The sequence below is a fragment of the Mus caroli genome, unplaced genomic scaffold, assembly GCF_978045245.1.
Source record: "Mus caroli unplaced genomic scaffold, Mus_caroli_1 scaffold_14, whole genome shotgun sequence".
Taxonomy (NCBI): Eukaryota; Metazoa; Chordata; class Mammalia; order Rodentia; family Muridae; genus Mus; species Mus caroli.
The window spans coordinates 59,082,001-59,095,982 of record NW_028227269.1 but is presented as its reverse complement, the minus strand read 5'-3'; positions in this window follow the sequence as shown (position 1 = coordinate 59,095,982).

Below are 13,982 nucleotides of genomic sequence, written 5' to 3'. Positions count from 1 at the left end.
ACAACAATCAAGGAAAATGGAAAATGCAAAAAGATCCTAACTCAAAACATCCAAGAAATACACGACACAATGAGAAGACCAAACCTACGGATAATAGGAGTGGATGAAAATGAAGATTTTCAACTCAAAGGACCAGCAAACATCTTCAACAAAATTATAGAAGAAAACTTCCCAAATCTAAAGAAAGAGATGCCCATGAACATACAAGAAGCCTACAGAACTCCAAATAGGCTGGACCAGAAAAGAAATACCTCCCGACACATAATAATCAGAACAAAAAATGCACTAAATAAAGATAGAATACTAAAAGCAGTAAGAGAAAAAGGCCAAGTAACATATAAAGGCAAGCCTATCAGAATTACACCAGATTTTTCACCAGAGACTATGAAAGCCAGAAGATCCTGGACAGATGTTATACAGACATTAAAAGAACACAAATTCCAGCCCAGGCTACTATGTCCAGCCAAACTCTCAATTAACATAGATGGAGAAACCAAAGTATTCCACGACAAAACCAAATTCACACATTATCTCTCCACGAATCCAGCCCTTCAAAGGATAATAACAGAAAAAAACCAATACAAGGACAGGAACCACGCCCTAGAAACAACAAGAAGGTAATCCCACAACAAACCGAAAAGAAGACAGCCACAACAACAGAATGCCAACTTTAACAACAAAAATAACAGGAAACAACAATTACTTTTCCTTAATATCTCTTAATATCAATGGACTCAACTCCCCGATAAAAAGACATAGACTAACAAACTGGCTACACAATCAAGACCCAACATTTTGCTGCTTACAAGAAACTCATCTCAGAGAAAAAGATAGACACTACCTCAGAATGAAAGGCTGGAAAACAATTTTCCAAGCAAATGGTATGAAGAAACAAGCTGGAGTAGCCATTCTAATATCAGATAAGATTGACTTCCAACCCAAAGTCATCAAAAAAGACAGGGAGGGGCACTTCATACTCATCAAAGGTAAAATCCTCCAAGAGGAACTATCAATCCTGAATATCTATGCTCCAAATACAAAGGCAGCCTCATTCATTAAAGAAACTTTAGTAAAGCTCAAAGCACACATTGCACCTCATACAATAATAGTGGGAGACTTCAACACACCACTTTCACCAATGGACAGATCATGGAAACAGAAACTAAACAGGGACACAGTGAAACTAACAGAAGTTATGGATCAAATGGATCTGGCAGATATCTACAGAACATTTTACCCTAAAACAAAAGGATACACCTTCTTCTCAGCACCTCATGGTACCTTCTCCAAAATTGACCCCGTAATTGGGCACAAAACAGGACTCAACAGATACAAAAATATTGAAATTGTCCCATGCATCCTATCAGATCACCATGGACTAAGGCTGATCATCAATAACAAAATAAATAATACAAAGCCAACATTCACGTGGAAACTGAACAACACTCTTCTCAATGATACCTTGGTCAAGGAAGGAATAAAGAAAGAAATCGAGGACTTTTTAGAGTTCAATGAAAATGAAGCCACAACATACCCAAACTTATGGGATGCAATGAAAGCATTTCTAAGAGGAAAACTCATAGCTCTGAGTGCCTCCAAAAAGAAACTAGAAAGAGCACACATTAGCAGCTTGACAACACACCTAAAAGCACTAGAACAAAAGGAAGCAAATTCACCCAAGAGGAGTAGACGGCAGGAAATAATCAAACTCAGGGGCGAAATCAATCAAGTGGAAACAAGAAGAACTATTCAAAGAATCAACCAATCAAGGAGCTGGTTCTTTGAGAAAATCAACAAGATAGATAAACCCTTAGCCAGACTAACTAGAGGACACAGGGAAAGTATTCTAATTAACAAAATCAGAAATGGAAAAGGAGACATAACAACAGATCCTAAAGACATCCAAAACACCATCAGATCCTTCTACCAAAGGCTATACTCAACAAAACTGGAGAACCTGGATGAAATGGAGAAGTTCCTAGACAGATACCAGGTACCAAATTTGAACCAAGATCAGGTTAATGATCTAAACAACCCTATATCCCCCAAAGAAATAGAAGCAGTCATTAATAGTCTCCCAACCAAAAAAAGCCCTGGACCAGATGGGTTTAGTGCAGAGTTCTATCAGACCTTCAAAGAAGATCTAATCCCAGTTCTTCACAAACTATTCCACAAAATAGAAACAGAAGGTACTCTACCCAACTCATTCTATGAAGCCACAATTACTCTGATACCTAAACCACAAAAACACCCAACAAAGATAGAAAACTTCAGACCAATATCCCTTATGAATATTGATGCAAAAATCCTCAATAAAGTTCTTGCTAACCGAATCCAAGAACACATCAAAACAATCATCCATCCTGACCAAGTAGGTTTCATCCCAGGGATGCAGGGATGGTTCAATATACGGAAATCCATCAATGTAATCCAGTATATAAACAAACTCAAAGACAAAAACCACATGGTCATCTCGTTAGATGCAGAAAAAGCATTTGACAAGATCCAACACCCATTCATGATAAAAGTCTTGGAAAGATCAGGAATTCAAGGCCCATACCTAAACATCATAAAAGCAATCTACAGCAAACCAGTAGCCAACATCAAAGTAAATGGTGAGAAGCTTGAAGCAATCCCTCTAAAATCAGGGACTAGACAAGGCTGTCCACTTTCTCCATACCTATTCAACATTGTACTTGATGTCCTAGCCAGAGCAATTCGACAACAAAAGGAGATCAAAGGGATACAAATTGGAAAAGATGAAGTCAAAATATCACTCTTTGCAGATGATATGATAGTATATATAAGTGACCCTAAAAATTCCACCAGAGAACTCCTAAGCCTGATAAACAGCTTCGGTGAAGTAGCTGGATATAAAATTAACTCAAACAAATCAATGGCCTTTCTCTACACAAAGAATAAACAGGCTGAGAAAGAAATTAGGGAAACAACACCCTTCTCAATAGTCACAAATAATATAAAATATCTTGGGGTGACTCTAACTAAGGAAGTGAAAGATCTGTGTAATAAAAACTTCAAGTCTCTGAAGAAAGAAATTATAGAAGATCTCAGAAGATGGAAAGATCTACCATGCTCATGGATTGGCCGGATCAACATTGTAAAAATGGCTATCTTGCCAAAAGCAATCTACAGATTCAATGCAATCCCCATCTAAATTCCAAATCAATTCTTCAACGAATTAGAAAGTGCAATCTGCAAATTCATCTGGAATAACAAAAAACCTAGGATAGCAAAAACTCTTCTCATGGATAAAAGAACCTCTAGTGGAATCACCATGCCGGACCTAAAGCTCTACTACAGAGCAATTGTGATAAAAACTACATGGTACTGGTATAGTGACAGACAAATAGACCAATGGAATAGAATTGAAGACCCAGAAATGAACCCACACACCTACGGTCACTTGATCTTCAACAAGGGAGCTAAAAACATCCAGTGGAAGAAAGACAGCATTTTCAACAAATGGTGCTGGCACAACTGGTTGTTAACATGTAGAAGAATACGAATCGATCCATTCCTATCTCCTTGTACTAAGGTCAAGTCTAAGTGGATCAAGGAACTTCACATAAAACCAGAGACACTGAAACTTATAGAGGAGAAAGTGGGGAAAAGCCTTGAAGATATGGGCACAGGGGAAAAATTCCTGAATAGAACAGTAATGGCTTGTGCTGTAAGATCGAGAATTGACAAATGGGATCTCATGAAACTACAAAGCTTCTGCAAGGCTAAAGACACCATCAATAAGACAAAAAAACCACCAACAAATTGGGAAAGGATCTTCACCTATCCTAAATCAGACAAGGGACTAATATCCAATATATATAAAGAACTCAAGAAGGTGGACTCCAGAAAGTCAAATAACCCCATTAAAAAATGGGGCTCAGAACTGAACAAAGAATTCTCACCTGAGGAATACCGAATGGCAGAGAAGCACCTGAAAAAATGTTCAACATCCTTAATCATCAGGGAAATGCAAATCAAAACAACCCTGAGATTCCACCTCACACCAGTCAGAATGGCTAAGATGAAAAATTCAGGTGACAGCAGATGCTGGCGAGGATGTGGAGACAGAGGAACACTCCTCCATTGTTGGTGGGATTGCAAGCTTGTACAACCACTCTGGAAATCAGTCTGGCGGTTCCTCAGAAAATTGGACATAGTACTACCGGAGGATCCAGCAATACCTCTTCTGGGCATATATCCAGAAGATGTCCCAACCGGTAAGAAGGACACATGCTCCACTATGTTCATAGCAGCCCTATTTATAATAGCCAGAAGCTGGAAAGAACCCAGATGTCCCTCAACAGAGGAATGGATACAGAAATTATGGTACATTTACACAATGGAGTACTACTCAGCTATTAAAATGAATGAATTTATGAAATTCCTAGCCAAATGGATGGACCTGGAGGGCATCATCTTGAGTGAGGTAACACAATCACAAAGGAACTCACACAATATGTATTCACTGATAATTGGATATTAGCCCAAAACTTAGGATACCCAAGATATAAGATACAATTTGCTAAACGCATGAAACTCAAGAAGAATGAAGACCAAAATGTGGACACTGTGCCCCTTCTTAGAATTGGGAACAAAACACCCATGGAAGGAGTTACAGAGACAAAGTTCGGAGCTGTGATGAAAGGATGGACCATCTAGAGACTGCCGTATCCAGGGATCCATCCCATAATCAGCTTCTAAACGCTGACACCATTGCATACACTAGCAAGATTTTGCTGAAAGGACCCAAAGATAGCTGTCTCTTGTGAGACTATGCAGGGGCCTAGCAAAAACAGGAATGGATGCTCACAGTCAGCTATTGGATATATCACAGGGCTCCCAATGGAGAAGCTAGAGAAAGTGCCCAAGGAGCTAAAGGGATCTGCAACCCTATAGTTGGAACAACATGATGAACTAACCAGTACCCCGGAGCTCCTGTCTCTAGCTGCATATGTATCGAAAGATGGCCTAGTCGGCCATCACTGGAAAGAGAGGCCCATTGGACTTGCAAACTTTATATGCCCCAATATAGGGGAATGCCAGGGCCAAAAGAATGGGAATGGGAGGGTAGGGAAGTGGGGGGCGGTATGGGGGACTTTTGGGATAGCATTGGAAATTTAATTGAGGAAAATATGTAATAAAAAAAAACAGTGGAAAAAAAAAGAAATCAGGGAAAGAACACCCTTCTCAATTGTCACAAATAATATAAAATATCTTGGATTGACTCTAAGGAAGTGAAGGATCTGTATAATAAAAACTTCAAGTCTCTGAAGAAAGAAATTATATAAGATCTCAGAAGATGGAAAGATCTCCTATGCTCATGGATTGGCAGGATCAACATTGTAAAAATGGCTATCTTGCCAAAAGCAATTTATAGATTCTATGCAATCCCCATCAAAATTCCAACTCAATTCTTCAACGAATTAGAAAGTGCAATCTGCAAATTCATCTGGAATAACAAAAAACCTAGGATAGCAAAAACTCTTCTCAAGGATAAAAGAACCTCTGGTGGAAACACCATGCTGGACCTAAAGCTTTACTACAGAGCAATTGTGATAAAAACTGCATGGTACTGGTATAGTGACAGACAAGTAGACCAATGGAATAGAATTGAAGACCCAGAAATGAACCCACACACCTACGGTCACTTGATCTTTGACAAGGGAGCTAAAACCATCCAGTGGAAGAAAGACAGTATTTTCAACAAATGGTGCTGGCACAACTGGTTGTTTTCATGTAGAAGAATGCGAATCAGTCTATACATATCTCCTTGTTCTAAGGTCAAGTCTAAGTGGATCAAGGAACTTCACATAAAACCAGAGACACTGGAACTTATAGAGGAGAAAATGGGGAAAAGCCTTGAAGATATGGGCACAGGGGAAAAATTCTTGAATAGAACAGCAATGGCTTGTGCTGTAAGATCGAGAATTGACAAGTGGGACCTCATGAAACTGCAAAGCTTCTGCAAGGCAAAAGACACCATCAATAAGACAAAAAAACAACCAACTGATTGGGAAAGGATCTTTACCTATCCTAAATCAGATAAGGGACTAATATCCAATATATATAAAGAACTCAAGAAGGTGGACTCCAGAAAGTCAAATAACCCCATTAAAAATTGGGCTCAGAACTGAACAAAGAATTCTCATCTGAGGAATACTGAATGGCAGAGAAGCACCTGAAAAAATGTTCAACATCCTTAATCATCAGGGAAATGCAAATCAAAACAACCCTGAGATTCCACCTCACACCAGTCAGAATGGCTAAGATGAAAAATTCATGTGACAGCAGATGCTGGCGAGGATGTGAAGACAGAGGAACACTCCTCCATTGTTGGTGGGATTGCAAGCTTGTACAACCACTCTGGAAATCAGTCTGGCGGTTCCTCAGAAAATTGGACATAATACTACTGGAGGATCCCGCAATACCTCTCCTGGGCATATATCCAGAAGATGTCCCAACCGGTAAGAAGGACACATGCTCCACTATGTTCATAGCAGCCTTATTTATAATAGCCAGAAGCTGGAAGAACCCAGATGCCCCTCAACAGAGGAATGGATACAGAAATTATGGTACATTTACACAATGTAGTACTACTCAGCTATTAAAAAGAATGAATTTATGAAATTCCTAGCCAAATGGATGGACCTGGAGGGCATCATCTTGAGTGAGGTAACACAATCACAAAGGAACTCACACAATATGTATTCACTGATAAGTGGATATTAGCCCAAAACTTAGGATACCCAAGATACAAGATACAATTTGCTAAACGCATGAAACTCAAGAAGAATGAAGACCAAAGTGTTGACACTATGCCCCTTCTTAGAATTGGGAACAAAACACCCATGGAAGGAGTTACAGAGACATTTTGGAGGTGAGATGAAAGGATGGACCATCTAGAGACTGCCATATGCAGAGATCCATCCCATGATCAGCTTCCAAACGCTGACCCCATTGCATATACTAGCAAGATTTTGCTGAAAGGACCCAGATATAGCTGTCTCTTGTGAGACTATGCTGGGGTCTAGCAAACACAGAAGTGGATGCTCACTGTCAACTATTGGATGGATCACAGGGCTCTCAATGGAGAAGCTAGAGAAATTACCCAAGGAGTTAAAGGGATATGCAACCCTATAGGGGGAACAATGTGATGAACTAACCAGTACCCTGGAGCTCTTGTCTGTAGCTGCATATGTATCGAAAGATAGCCTAGTAGGCCATCACTGGAAAGAGAGGCCCATTGGACTTGCAAACTTTATATGCCCCAATACAGGGGAATGCCAGGGCCAAAAGAATGGGAATGGGTCGGTAGGGAAGTGGGGGGGTATGGGGGACTTTTGGGATAGCATTGGAAATGTAATTGAGGAAAATACGTAATAAAAACTATTTAAAATTAAAAAAAAATTTAAAGGAAGACCATAAAAAAAAAGAAAATTATTTTGTGTAGAATGAGAAAAATCTCCTCTAAGAAAAGTGTATTTTACATGATCTTTTGAAATTTGAATAGACTATCTTCATAATATCACAAAAGAAAGCAAGTTTAGATAATTTTCATCTCCATTTTCCTAGACCACCATATACACACACTCAGGGCTGTTTGGCTTTTTCTCAGTCCTGGTTAGCAAATTAATATGGATGTACAATATCTGGGACAGTATATGGAATCGACTCAGAAAAATGTGTGCAACACTCCTCCTAACACTAAAATCCATATTCATTTGAATGACTACTATACTAGTTATCAAAAGCTTTACTACAAAAATAATTCTCTTTATTTTCAGTGAAGGCTAAAGAAACTATGTATCGTCTGCTGTACAACCAGATATTTTAGATCTTAATAATTGTAGTAAACATATTTCTGGGTGAGTTCTGCTACATATTCTTGGCTATGCTGATTTGGTATTATTCTATCTTTTCACCTAGACATGTGATACAAACAGACCATAAAATATTGTTAAATTCATAAATCTTCAATGACAAACAAAAGGTGATGTTTTTGGTATGTTAGTAGTAGTACTCTACTTCTAATTTAATTATTTAATTCCTAAAGTAATGGTGCAATATCATATGTGTATGTGCATGTGATTGAGTGTATACATGTGTCTGTGTGTGTGTGTGTGTAAAAAAATTATTGAAGACTGCAATTAGGAATTGCAAGTAATGGAAAAAAAGCATGAATAATGTGCAAGCTAGTGCCAAAAATTATGCTTATGTTTTAAGTCAGTAAAGTTTTTATAGGAGAGCTGCTACTGGGATCTAGAGAAATTCTATTTTCTCTAAATTACATGATACATATTTTTGTTTAAAAGCAAGTTTAGATATTTTTCATCTCTATTTTCCTAGCCCACCATATACACACCCTCAGTGCTGTTTGGCTTTTAACAATTAAGGAAATATGAGAACTTTTTCTGGTGTTAGAAACGTTTGTATAATAGAGATGGTGTAAATATAATGAAAACAGAATTGAATAAGTGTTTTAAGAGTTAAGAGGTTCAATTGTGTAGTTGAAGAATCACAATAACTGAAACAGTATAGTTAGCAATTCGTCTTAAATATTTTAACGACATTTTAATTCTATTATGTCTAAACTTACAATTATGTTCAGAATTAAAACTAGAAAATTATGACTTAGACATAATAATCTTATAACAAAAATATCGCATACAGAGCATTTGCTTGGCCATTTTTACTATGTTAATCCTATCAATGCAATATCATGGGAGATCTTTCAAGCTTCTGAAAACATAAGTATATTATTATTTATAAATCTATGAGTCTGACTTATACATTAACTCTTGAAATGCCTATAGAGTTGTAATAGTTATGTGTGACATGGTTTAATATTAAAATAAACATGTTATCCATCTTGTTCGGTTAAAATTTTTTTTGTCTTTTTTTTTCCTGTTCTCTTATGGATATCTTCAGAGCCTGACTGTATAATGGCTTGAGTAAAAGAATGCCCAGGGGTCTAGAGTGGTTGAGGAGTCTACTTACATTTCAATCAAGCTGGGGGAAACACTAAGGCTGTGCACTTTAGACTGAAATCTCATCTAATTTTAAAAGAGCATGTAAGGTGGGGACTAAGTTTGGATTTAGTAATGAATAAAGTGAAAGCCAAATTGAGAAGGATTTTTGTTAAGAGTCCTAAGTACTCCATAGGACACTAGCCTTCTTTTACTTTTTTCTTTTCTTTTCTTTTCTTTTCTTTTCTTTTCTTTTCTTTTCTTTTCTTTTCTTTTCTTTTCTTTTCTTTTCTTTTCTTTTCTTTTTCTTTTCTTTTCTTTTCTTTTCTCTTTTCTTTCTTTTCCTTTCCTTTCTTTCCTTTTCTTTTCTTTTCCTTTTTATTTTTCAGAAAACAAATGGATCCATTTGGTACATGACTGTCTGTAATGTTACTTTTAAAATATTCTTTAAAGAGGAAAATGTGTATTTAAGGTAACCGCAGATCAACACTCATGGCACAACTCCTTGCCCAGGATATAGATATACTAGACCACATCGAATTTCACCCAGTCTGTCACTGTAGTCACCAGAGTATAAACAATTGACAATACTTAACTGTCTGTTTAAAAGATAATGTCTTCATTTCCCATGGCAAATGTAATATTCTCATGTGTAAACAATAGCATAATCAGGATACCTTTGACTTCTGTTATTTTCCCAATGCAACATTACTATACACGTTAATAATAGATCCATTCTTTACTCTCTTTTAAGTGAACACAAAATTCTAATATATGATTCATGAAAATGACATTCTAGGATTTATATTAAACTGTGAAATGATTAAATTATGGAAATGGTATTACTCAGAATAAGACAAGAATCTTGTTACAGTAAAAATGCTGACTTACTAAAAAAAAATGCTAATGTCCAATTGTTAAGAGTCTCCTCTGAGAATAACATTCATGTAAAATTAAATGTTCTAACAAGATTTGACATAAATGAGATCTGCAAATGGATGAATAATTTATAGGTAGAGTTTTGAGTAGCAGAAGATTCTTGAATAGACTTGGTTACTATAAAATGCTAAGCTATATTTCCTAAAGGAAAATTAACCTTCAAAGCCAACGCAGTCCTTTTAAAATTCTTTTCTATTTAATATAGGAATTTAATATATTCTCTTTATAGTATCCTTCATAGGACCCTCATTTTTAGAAGGGTATATAGCTCATGTTTTAAATCATTGAATTCTTTTCAATAAGGTTAATAGAATGGTTGGCTAAAAAATGATTAAAAATTATTAAAAGTGATTTTAAAATGATTAAAAATTTATACTTTCTAAAATAAAATAAGAGAAGCAATTCTTGAAGAAGTTAACTGTCATAATAAACTGTCCAGGAACTCACTACAAAACCTGCAGTTTCATGTGTTTCATGTATGCTCTGGCTTGTTCTTTTAATACACAAAGAAAGATAATGCCAACAAGAAATAGCATAAAACAAAAATGAAAAACACCTCGTGCTTAATGTTTTAATGAAAAAGTATTGATACATATTGAGAAACATAAAAATAAAACATCAGTTGCAATGTGATGTTTTCATCAAGCCTTGAGCAGTGCTAAGTGAGGGGAGCAAACGAGACCTGCTTTAATATTGTCTTTAATTTCCTGAGGGAAAGGAGGCATTCCTATATCTAATGAGACAATTGTTATTGTAAAGAAGAATTATATAAACTCATCTAAAGGTAGGGGATTGATATAAAATTAATCAAAACTTGAGTTTTTATGGGAAAAATGAGTATTTGCAGTTCAGGGAAGGCTAAGACATTTAATGTCAGGGGGGCAATTTACTAGTGCCTCTTGCCAAAAATGCAAGGGAACTCAGCCATTGGGAGAGATACATTCAAATAATGTGATCAGTGGTACTCACTCTACATGCCAATTCCCTAACACTTTGTGAAATCTACAGTTTTAAAAGTTTAGATAAAGTTAGGATTTATTTTAAAAAATACATCCTTGAAAGATTAAATATTTTACATATAAGATGGTCATCAGATAGAGCAAGGCTTGCTGCAAAACCACCAGAGACTACACATGAGTTAAGAGTATTACATATTTATGAATCAATTATAGTATTTACATAGGCCGAGCAGATCTCTGTTCATTTAATTATAACTTGATAACTTTTGAATAAATAGCAGAAGCAGCAAAACCCAGTTGACTATATTTGCATTTTTACAAATGAATTACAAGTTGAGGAATAGAGAATCATTTTTGTGACTTTAGGGTCATAATCAAATTCTCAAGTACCTGAAGACACATATAAGTGATATTTCTTACCAGCTGTCACAAACACTGGAAAATTATTATTACGATAAGCTAGACTTTCTGTTATTATTATGCTGCCATGCAACTAAGCAGTTTCAATATTATTTACATAGATACATACTATTTTATTTTTAAAGATTATTTTATTTAGGTGTGTGTGTGTGTTTGTGTGTGTGTGTGTGTGTGTGTGCACTTATGGGGCCCAAAGTTTGAGAAGAAAGTATCATATTCCTTAAAAATGATGGTTGTTTATCCCTGCACATAAGTGCTAGGGAATGATCTCAGATTCTCTGCAACATCAGAAAATGCTCTTAGACACAGAGACTTCTCTTTAGCCCATTGATCCATTTTAGATATCCAGTACATGCCATGCATACATTTGAGGTTAGTATATCTAAATGTCTGCATTATAATCTTCAAATACTTAAGTACTCTGAAATCTGTCAAGAAATGTTTAATCAATTAAATTCAAGTATTTATGAAGTTAGAAAATGTAGACTACATGTGTTGGTTTCATAATTTAAATATGTTATCTCATAAATTCATAATTTTAAATTCATAAATTTACTGTCCTTTAAGAAAGTTCTAATTATACAGAATACAAGAACATTTAATGCATATAGTTACTTTACATCATTACTCTATATAGACTGTGTGTGTTGAAGATGCACTTGCACTATTATCTACAAATGATTTTTAAGTTTTTGTTGGGGAGATGTGTATATAAGACATTCTTTATTTCCATTTGCATTTTCCTTACTTTTGACAAAGACATGGCAACAAAATGCCAAGAGAAATGTATAATTGATAACTGAAGGAAACCAGTGGAATCGTCTAGAAAGTTTAACATGGGGAAAACTCAAAACAGAATGTGCAAAAGAGAAGAGTATAATATTCCTGAAGAAATGCTTTAAACATTTGTACAGTAAATCTGCTGCCCGCCAAATCGTTTTGCTATTTTCTCTATATCAATTCCATCTCTCATCATTATTAAAGAATCATTTCGCTGCACATAAAATTCAGAGTTTCATAAGGTTATTTTTCTGTATTGACTTTTTTCATGTCAATTTCTTCTAACTGACATACATTCTATAATAAAACATCTGAAATAATTCTCTTTTATTTTGAAAATTTTTATTAGATATTTTCTTTATTTACATTTCAAATGTTAACCCCTTTCAGTGTTTCCCCTCTGAAAACCCCCTTTCTCATCCTCACTCCTCCTGCTTACCAACCCACCCACTCTAATTTCCCTGTCCTGGCATTCCCCTACACTGGGGCATGGAGTCCTCACAGGAACAATGGCCTCTCTGCCCATAGATGCCCTATAAGGTCATCCTCTGCTACACATACAACTGTAGCCATGGGTTCCTCCATGTGTGCTCTTTAGTTGGTAGTTTAGTCCCTTAGAGCTGTGTGGGTCTGCTTGGTTGGTATTGATGTTCTTCCTGTGGGTTGTAAACCTGTTCAGCGAATTCAGTCCTTTCTCTAACTCATCCATTGTGGACCCTGTGCTCAGTCCAATGGTTGGCTGTGAGCATCCTCCTCTGTATTTCTCAGGAACTGGCAGAGCCTCTCAAGATACAGCTATATCAGGCTCCTATCAGTGAGTACTTTTTTATATCTGCATTACTGTCTTGGTTGGGTATCTGAATGGGGGAATGAATCTCCAGGTGTGGCAGTCTCTAGATGGTCTTTCCTTCAATCTCTGCTCCACACTTTGTCTCTGATTCTCCTCCCATGGGTATTTTGTTCTCCCTTCTGAGAAGGACTGAAGTATCACACTTTGGTCTTCTTTCTTCTTGAGATGCATATGATCTGTGAATTGTAACTTGGGTTTTCTGTGCTTTTGACCTAATATGCACTGATCAATGAGTGCATCCCATGTGTGTTCTTTTGTGACTGGGTTACCTCACTCAGGATGATACTTTCTAGTTCCATCCATTTGCCTAAGTATTTCATGGATTCCTTGTTTGTAACAGCCAAGTAGTACTCTATTGTGTAAATGTACCACATTTTCTGTATCCATTCCTCTTTTGAGAGACATGTGGGTTCTTTCCAGCTTCTAGCTATTATAAATATAGCTGCCTTGAACATAGTGGAGCATGTGTCAATGTTCTATGTTGGAGCATCTGGATCTTCTGGTGGCACTATGTCCAATTTTCTGAGGAACCACCAGAAAATAGAAGCAGGGGGAGGGCTAATGGGATGTGGGGTTTTGGGGAAAACCAGGATAGGGGACAACATTTGAAATGTAAATAAAGAAAGTATCCAATAAAAAAATAACAAAAAGTAAAAAAGACCTCATGGGACTCTCCTCATATAATTTCGCATGTTCGTCATTGTCATTTTTTTTTTCCAATTCATTTTGGCAGTAATGATGATGAGACTATGAGAATTGCATCTGATGCTACTAGGAGACAAATTTCGCAGCAAATTCTCTGATGCTACTAGGCGACAAAATCTCACAGTGAATACTCTGGTCCCCTGACTCTTGCATTCTTTCTGCACCCACATCCAAAAATGTTCTCTGACACTCAGGAACAAGACTGTCTTATAGATCATTCTATAGAAATTAGATTAAAAACCCTTGCCTTTTGTTTGGTTGTATTTTTCTGTAGTAGTCTCCATTTGGTAAAAAGAGTTCACTTGTCTGTGGATATAGGGGCAAGTGTTTACAAATTGT